Source organism: Oratosquilla oratoria, chromosome 25 (genome assembly GCF_046742065.1).
Source record: "Oratosquilla oratoria isolate Oo_2021 chromosome 25, ASM4674206v1, whole genome shotgun sequence".
Lineage (NCBI taxonomy): Eukaryota > Metazoa > Arthropoda > Malacostraca > Stomatopoda > Squillidae > Oratosquilla > Oratosquilla oratoria.
Window position 1 is genome coordinate 53,384,520 of NC_134801.1, and position 10,705 is coordinate 53,395,224.

Sequence of the window (10,705 nt, forward strand, 5' to 3'; positions counted from 1 at the left end):
CCGCTCTCGCCAATGACTGTGGTCGACTACCCTTTTACATTCTATTCTATACGAATTCAAAAAAAGCCTAATACAGAATTCTATTTGTCTGACTTTCTATTACAGCCCCAAGTCGAGGTTCTGTATTTGTGCCGATTTAAGAGGCGAGAAGCTGGTACATCTAGGAGATAGGGAATTGACAACATCAAAAGTGACCAAATTTTCACATTGAATGAGAATCAGACAAGAAACAATGGTCTCAAACTGTCCGGAAATAGGTTCAATTTGGAAGTAGGCAGAAACAACTTTGCCAAGCGTGTAGTGAATGAATGGAATAAACTTCCTGCACAGGTAGTACAATGTGGTTCAGTTCGAAGCTTTAAGAATCATTTAGATAAATACCTAAGATGCTGTAATGATTATGATTTATTTCATATTATTTGTTTTTGTTTTGTTATCATTTGTCTGTCTGATTTTCATTTATTATTAGTTATATGTCAATTTATTGTTATTTACCATTTACCTGTTTGTTTGTTTAACTATACCTATGTATTTATATATGTATTTTATTTGTTATTTACATTATTATATTTTTTATTTATTGTTTTATTATTATGATTTTTTTTCGCATCCGACCTAGATATGGACCAAAAGGTCTCCTGTCGGCATGCTCCGCCTTTGTAATCCTTTGTAATCCTTTGATCTTAAGAATGAGAATGATGGTCTACATCAAGGTAAAACGAATACTATAAGGTACGTTGAGCATCCCCCCTTCGCGCACCTCCACCGTGACGTCATAGGAAATACAGAGGGGGCGAGTGAGAGGTGAAAAAAGATGTAAACTTTAAAGAAAATCATCTGTATGTATGGTAGACTTTAAAATTACACTATGATGTTGACAATACTAAAATTACTCAGTATCACTTTCTTATCCTCAAATTATCAGTATCTGAGATATGACCGCCAGAAAAGTTATAGAAATGTTTTCCATGCTTTCACATTTGGTGGATTATATTGATATGACGAGTTATTAGATGGAATGACATGTCAAGCGTGGATTTTATATGTAGACCTTTATCTCCACCAAGCCCAGTTATGTTTTAACCAGATTCTTTAGTCTGTTTATTTGCAATTGAATGAAAATTTCAGGAAATGTTGCTAATAAATACTTTCAAAATGACGGCTGTATACATATCTAGATGACCGAGTATTGTGTGTGCCACATAATTCAATCCATTTCTAAGTTTTTTATCTTTGGGTAGTGAAAAGAAATGTATATCATCACCTTTCAGTCTAACGGCATTGCACTTCTGCACTATACAAACTGTTGGCATTTTTATATGTTATTTGTCTGCCTTAGCTACCCCTTTAATCAGAAGATGGAGCTTCGTTCCACACACTGGTGAGTGAGTGACTGAAAGCTCTCGATCCGCGGAACCCTGGTCTCGATATTTACGTTGACGTCATCATCTACCTACGCAGTGGAGAGATTTTCTAGCTCTCCCTCACCCCACCGCTAACATACCTTGTAGTATTCGTTTTACCTTGGTCTACATCTCATCCACGCCACAGTATCACTCTTCGGTGGTTGTTTCTCTTCTACTACCATGTCTACCAGAGGAGCGTAGAATGCCTTTGCCTTTGGACCCATCCCATCTGAAGTCGTGATGGTCATCAGAATGAACGAGCCCAGGTCCACATTCTGTACACGCTCCTTGTACATCCTGATCTAACTGGGGCTTTTGGATCAAATATTCTTACATCAAGGAAGGCCAATTGTCCCCGCGCCCAAAAACCTCTTGTGCTAACGTCCACTCACGCTACTGCTACTACTACTACTACTACTACTACTATTGCTACTACTTTTATTACTATATTTATACGACCGCGATTTGTATGGAGTTGTATGGTGAAAAAGGCCAGGTTTTGTTTTTCACAGAGTTTATTGGCCCCAAACCTTTCAATGACCTCTACTGTCAGCATTTTATTTTTCTCAACTTTTTATAATCATCCTTTCAGCAAAAACAGCGTGTCATTCGCTTGGTTGTCAACGCCTGGCCGAGGTCGAGGTCCACTATATTTGTCTGATTGTGGGAAGGTGACCAGGTATTTTTCAAAGAAAAAGTTATCTTACAGTGAAAACTAGTCTACATCTCATCCATGCTACTACATATACAATACATTTGATCTTCTTCAAGTTCTCTTAGGCTGAAAGACTGCATAAATCATTGTTTACATTCTAAATTCTCTCTTTGCAAGTTTTTGCATTCTCAAGTTAATTTTGTAGCTGCATTTCCTCCAAAAGTATAGTCCTTGTGACAAGGACTCATAAGGTTCAAAATTTGCATTTTGTATTAAACTTTGTCCTCGAATTAACACCTCGAACGTCGTTTACTGTGCTTCTTATGAAATGGAAAATCTTTCATGATTACTATATTACCATAACTACAATATCTATTATCTTTTGTATTTCGTTCATGAACATATACCATTACCATCACAATCATTACCACTATCGTACTACCCAATACTGCTATAACCTCCACTACTATTAGCACCATTACTATTGTTATGGTTAGCAACACTATTCCTAATATGATTTTAACACTCGGTTACTATTAACTACATAATTGTCACTTAATACTGCTGTTACTATCACTATTGTTTCAATGTGGTTTTGGCCTATTTTTTGCTCTTAATTCTGACGGCTCTGCAACTTTCTTCAGTCATTACGATGCTTTTCTGATTGCGTGTGGCATCAAGCTACTTTTATCACTGGGTGCACAACTTATGTGAAACCCGAGATGATAAAAGTCTGTCGTATCAGAAGCATCTGTGTACAATTTGAATGATTTATTCATAATAATAGATAAATAAGTAAATTAAATGTTTTTATTCACCCATTTGTTTATTAATTTATACACTTGTTCAAATATGTACTCATTTAATCAGTTATATTTTCATTCATTCGTGTTCTTATATATTATATATATATATATATATGTGTATGTATATATATATGTATATGTATATATAAGATAAATAAATAAAATTAAATCGCCACACGATACCACGTGGGAAGTGAGAAACCACTGGTAGGGCAACCCCTGTCTTTTTTTTTTCCGATGTTTGGGTCGTCTCCCCGCCTGACCAGTGCGGGTCCCAAGAATCGAACTCATCACTTCCTTCTCATAAGTTCGACACTGTATCCACTGGGCTACCGCGCAGCCCTTTGTTTATTCATTAAACCATTCATTCATTCATTTATTTATTTACTATTGTTATATAACGTTTGTTCTTTGTCAGTACCGTATCCAGACGATTTCATGTCGGAGAGAATCCCCTCCCGTACCAATTATATGTAATATAATATTCACATATTCATTCTACCTGTTGTCAAGCGGTTTAATTCAGATCAATATTCCCATAGTGTTGGTGAAAATTATTTCGTGTATTTATTCTGGCAGTCACCAAAGATGTTTTTCCTATTTTTCCTCTATTGAAAACTTGTGTGCGCGTGTATGGGTGTATATATATATATATATATATATATATATATATATATATATATATATGCAAAGTAGACCACTTGGAAAAAGGAAACTAACGAAGCAGAGCGCTTTCGTATATTACATTTTCCAAGTGGTCTCCTTTTTCCAAGCGCTCTGCTTCGTTAGTTTCCTTTTTCCAAGTGGTCTACTTTGCATAAGTGAACCCACATACCCGTGTTCTTATTAGCATATATATATATATATATATATATATATATATATATATATATATATATATATATATATATATATATATATATATATATATATATACTGTATGATTTAGCAAGGACCGAAAGGTCACTGTTGTTAAAGCCTCCGCCGGGAACAGAAGGCATTTAACTAAACAGTATGCAAGGTTGAAACAAGTCACCTTTCCCTTGTGTGTTAAAACAATACAAAAGCTTTTAATGGAGCGTTTGTACAAAAGTTTCGTTGTTATCCTAACATTTTGGGAATCCACCGAAAAGTTAAGGATTTCAATACAAAAAATGTTTATCTAAATAGTCTTTTTTTCCGGGAAATAATAAGCCATTTCTTTCAGCTAAGACTTAGTCTGGTAACTCAAAAGAAGTCCAAAACCCTATTTTGCCCAACATCCGCTCCCGAACTGAATGAAATTGTCATTAATCACCCAAACCGGAACGTCAACAAATTACGTTATCTTGTCGAAGCGGCCCTCCATTAGGGTGACTGAGCATGAGTGTGTTGACATACGGTGTGTTGTTTAGTTACACGTTGTTTACAGGTGAGTGGACTCCCAAAGGGAACAAGGGGGGTGGGGGTATTGATACTGACACGTGGTTATTATCAAATCTCTCTTTGGGCTAAAACGCGGAAAACTCCATTGGATTTGTCAGGTGACATAATAGTATGGTCAGATGGCTCTGCTGTATGTAGTCATTGTATTATGCGTGTATTATATTATATATATGCATATATATATAGACACGCATGTACACATATGTACATAGAATATATACACACATCTATTTATACATAAAAAATATGATGCAGAGATGCATTGAAATTCATACTTTAAATTCGATAAACTAAATGGAGCATTTTTTACACAATATATATAAATCCTGTATCCGGAGGTCGCCTAGCGATGTTATTCATACAGTGGTAATTCTTCTTCCTTCAAACGTGTTAAATGGAGCGCAAATGGTTTCAACTGGCTCTCAGAGCTATTGCTCATTTTCAAGCTGTTGAGAAGTAATGGGTCAAAATATGTTACAATAGGTCACAGGTAATAATGGGCCATAATGGGTTACACTTGACCATGACTGATCACACTAGGCTATGATGGGTCACATTTGGCCATGATGGGTCACACTGGGCCATGATGGGTCACACTGGGCCATGATGGGTCACATTTGGCCATGACGGGTCACACTGGGCCATGACGGGACACAACGGATCTTAATGGCTCCCAATGGGTCCTAATAGCTCTAAGTGGGACACAATAGGTCACAATGGGTCATAGTAGGTCTCAGTGAGGAGTAATGAGTCACCTTAGGTCTTGATCTGTCACGATGAGTTACAATGGGTAAAGCATGGAGACAGAAAACATCTTGCTTCACAACATTTTTATTCGGAAAATGGGAATGCCCCTATCTAAAAACCTTTTTACCCAATGATGGGATATTCAACAGATCGACAGCTTAGAAAAAAATGTGTATAAAATTTCACCTCAATTGTCCGGTTCAGTAACCCCCCCCCTCTCCCCACCCCCCGCACCCCCGTCCCATCTCTCTTTGTCTCTGACAGCTTGATATGCATGAACATTTGTCACCTGTAGTGTATAAATCCAAAACCACAAATCGAGAATTGCGCCCGCGAACGCACTGACACGGTCCAGACAAATTTGAAATTTGTTAACAATTTTGTTTTGGCCTCCGTCAACACGCTGGTGGGACCCAAGTTGGCCGCCGATCACTCGAAGCTATCTGCCTTTTTTTGCTGGACTGTTCACGAAATACTTCGAAAAGTTGTTCCTGAATTTCAATCATTTTATTTATTAACTATATGTGTGTATGTGTTTACGTATGTACGTATGCATAATATATATATATATATATATATATATATATATATATATATTGTGTGTGTGTGTGTGCGTGTGTGTGTGTGTGTGTGTGTGTGTGTGTGTGTGTGTGTGTGTGTGTGTGTGTGTGTGTGTGTGTGTGTGTGTGTGTGTGTGTGTGTGTGTGTGTTTATATGCATATATGTACACGTGTATTTGTGTGTGTAGTATATATAATTATAAATGATTGCATATATGTATGTAGATGCCGGTACACCTGGCCTTAATGTGGTCAGTCTGCCATGCCTTTGCTCACCAAAAGTGAAGTTAAACAATATGCCTGTCTATTGTTCTGGTTTTCCAATCTGCTCGTAGAACAATGTTCATTGACAATCATGTTGAACAAATTTTATGACAACTTTGTTGGTTTGAATTGATTGCCCTTGAACGTTTATTTTGAAAAAAAAAAATGGATTGGCCATTATCTTGAGAAAAAAAATCTTGGTTATCAGATTTCAAATTTTGGCACAAGAAATAGTGGGGTAGGGTAGATGGCCACACGAGAAAAACAAAATTTATTGTAACGAATTTCTTTAACCTTAATCTCTTATCACGCCAATAACAACAACAACAAAAAAAAAAGAAATATTCCCTCAGGAAGTGGACAAGCGATTGTGTAGCTCAATGGAATCATTTTGAATTAGCCAGAACACACACACACACACACACACACACACACACACACACACACACACACACACACACACACACACACACACACACACACACACACACACACACACACACACACACACACACACACACACACACACACACACACACACACACACACACACACACACACACACACACACACACACACACACACACACACACACACACACAAAAGTGACAGACTTCTAATGCTCTACTCCACATCCGATTTAATGTTCAAGGCAGACTTCTACCTTTGCCAGTTGAGCGTCTTTTTCCAAGTTCAATAAAACTACCGGGAGTTATCCAGAACAAAGTAATTAAAAGTTAGTTCATAGTCTGTTCATAGTTAGATAACAGTGTCTTGTTCATTAACTTCGTTTAGTCTTGATCAAGTTAGAGCTTTTGCATCGTCCATCAGGTTACTAGCGAGCATGATATTGTAAGAAAAGACAGAATTTGATCCGTTATCATTAATTATGTCTTCATAAAAATAATGCTTTTAAAAAGATGCCCACTTTACTGGCTCCATTCTGATCAAGAAAAGACGATCTGGTGCAACTTTTATTCACTTCAGTGTCAATTCAATGTGTTTCTGCGTCACATAGGCTACTTGTGACGTGATATGACTTGACATGACGCATTACGTGACCCGCATTACGTACCACGACGCATGACGTGACACGACCCATGACGTGACACGACGCATAACGTGACCCGAAGCACGATGTGACCCGAAGCACGATGTGACCCGACGCATGAGGTGACCCGACGCATGAGGTGACCCAACGAATGAGGTGACCCAACGAATGAGGTGACCCAACAAATGACGTGACCCGACGCATGTGACCCGGCGCATAACGTGGCACGTCGCATGGAGTGACCTGACACATTGCGTGACCAGACACATAGCTTGACCTGACTGTATCCATTACTAACATACCTATAGGTCACACGCCATGGCACGTATTCCCCAACATATATGAAGGCAGTCTTAAGCAATCTTGCTGATCTCTCATTTCTCAATCACAAAACCTCTGACTCGGAGAATGCAAACATATCATAAGCTACATCGCGCCATCATCCAACAAGTACTTAATGTCACCAGACAATTCATTAATCTTTCCTTATACCCACACCAACCATATTATCGTGACTTCAATACATCCACGAAATATAGCTATCCATTACTATAAAACACACATATAGTATTAACCCCAAATATATTCGCTAACTAACAAACACACCAAAGGTGCCTAAACGGACCTTTGGCCCTTTATAACAGGCGACTGCACTCGCCAGAGAGACAGGGAGCCTAGGTGAGACATCTAGGAGGAGGTGACTGGGGAGACTGTCTCCCTTAGTCTGGGCCGGGGAGACTTCCCCCACCCCTTTGGGAGAATATCCCAACCTGTAAAGTACCTGCCAATAAATATCAGAAAACTCGATCAAGTCTACATAGAACCCGCTGCCACTGTGCCCCAATGTATAACTCACCTTTTATCGGTTACACACACAAGGCGTGACCTGATACATGGTGTGACCTGACGCATGGCGTGACCTGACGCATGGCGTGACCTGACACGGCGTGACCTGACACGGCGTGACCTGACACATGGCGTGGCCTGACACATGGCGTGGCCTGACACATGGCGTGACCTGACACATGGCGTGACCTGACACATGGCGTGACCTGACACATGGCGTGACCTGACACATGGCGTGACCTGACACATGGCGTGACCTGACACATGGCGTGACCTGACACATGGCGTGACCTGACACATGGCGTGACCTGACACATGGCGTGACCTAACATGACATGACGTGACCTGACATGACGTGACCTGACACATAACGTGACCTGATTACGTGACATGTGACGATATGACGTGATGTGACATGACGTGACGTAGCGTAACATGAAATGGCGTGACGTGATATGGTGTGATATTGACTTTGTGACATGACACGGCGTGACATGACGCTAAATGACATGGCGTGACATGACACTAAATGACAGCGTGACATGACACTAAATGACAGCGTGACATGACACTAAATGACAGCGTGGCATGACACTAAATGACAGCGTGGCATGACACTAAATGACAGCGTGACATGACACTAAATGACATGACGTGACATGACACTAAATGACAAGACGTGACATGTCATGCCGTCATATGACGTGACGTAAGATATGAAAGATATGACGTGACGTAAGATATGAAAGATATGACGTGACGTAGGATATGAAAGATATGACGTGACATGACGTGGCATGACATGACGTGACATTACGCTCTTGCTTACGTGATGGCCCTGACGTGGCAGACTTGTTATAATTTGCTTGGCCCGAGGTGGAGGAACTTATGACCAAGTTTTAATTGGCTCGACAACGAGGCACAAGGCCAACTTGCTCTGTCTACCAAGCCTCCTCGCCTGTCAGTGTCTGTCAGTGCCTGCCAGTGCCTTATTTGCCTGTCAGTGTCTTCCAGTGTCTGTTTGTCTGTCCAGTAAGCCTCCTCGCCTACTAGTGATTTTCAGTACCTTGTTTATCTGTCAATGTCTGCTGTGTGTGTGTCTGTGTGATTGGGTGTGTGTTATGAATGTGTGAGCGTCTGTGTGTGTGTGTGTGTGTGTGTGTGTGTGTGTGTGTGTGTGTGTGTGTGTGTGTGTGTGTGTGTGTGTGTGTGTGTGTGTGTGTGTGTGTGTGTGTGTGTGACCAACATTGCCTGCCCCCAGACTTTGTCATGCGTTTTAATTTCTTTTTCGTCAAGTTTTACTCGTTAACAAATCGTATGTTTACTTTGTGACCCAGGGTGGCGAATAAGCACATTTTGACCCCAGCGATGTCACTCAATGACGTCACTGACAGAGTCATGAAAAGTAATGACGTCAGGAATGCCCACAGTAGTCATGAATACATGAAAATAAAGACTCACCTAGAACTCTTTAGAGAGAAAAATAAGAATGAAGAGACAAGGTTTTATTTAGGTAAAACATTTCAATTCTCAAAATTCTTTTTGCTTACCTCTGTTATGGGAGGTCAGGTTTTTTTTAGTCTTTTGTTCCAAGTTCAGGAATGTTTCTAGCACAAGTATAGGGAAAAAATAAAATGTATAATAATACACACCCACACCAACAACCAAACGCCCAATTACACACAATTATATATATATATATATATATATATATACATATATATATATATATATATATATATATATATACATACACACATACACGTGTGCGCGCGAGCGTGTGTGTGTGTGCCTGTGCGTCTGCATACGCGCGTGCGCATGTAAATATAGAAGCATAACAAACGAATGCATAAATAAAGAAAAAACAACAACAAAAAATAAAGAGACTATATCCGCGTTCATGCACGGACACAAACAAATTCTGAAAAGGGCTTCTCCTGCCTGAAGGGGAGGAGGACGGGAGGTAAAGTGCTCGGCTCACGTGACGAGGTGTGGACCCCTCGGACCCCCATCCTCTCGGGTTACTTGAGCACCTTCCTGACCCTGTCATCCTTCCTTCATCTCACCAACACCACCACAATTTCCACTACTAACACCACCTAAACTAACACTTCCACCACTGACAACACCATTATCACCATTATCACCGCCACCTCCACCACCATTATCACCGCCACCTCCACCACCATTATCACCGCCACCTCCACCACCATTATCACCGCCACCTCCACCACCATTATCACCGCCACCTCCACCACCATTATCACCGCCACCTCCACCACCATTATCACCGCCACCTCCACCACCATTATCACCGCCACCTCCACCACCATTATCACCGCCACCTCCACCACCATTATCACCGCCACCTCCACCACCATTATCACCACCACCTCCACCACCATTATCACTACCACCTCCACCACCATTATCACCACCACCTCCACCACCATTATCACCACCACCTCCACCACCATTATCACCACCACCTCCACCACCATTATCACCACCTCCACCACCATTATCACCACCACCTTATCCTACATTATCACCACCACCATATCCTCTATTATCACCACCACCACCACCATTATCACCACCACCTCCACCATTATCACCACCACCTCCACCATTATCACAACCACCTCCACCATTATCACGACCACCTCCACCATTATCACGACCACCTCCACCATTATCACAACCACCTCCACCATTATCACAACCACCTCCACTATTATCACAACCACCTCCACCATTATCATCACCACCTCCACCATTATCATCACCACCTCCACCATTATCATCACCACCTCCACCATTATCATCACCACCTCCACCATTATCATCACCACCTCCACCATTATCATCACCACCTCCACCATTATCATCACCACCTCCACCATTATCACAACCACCTCCACCATTATCACCACCATTATCAT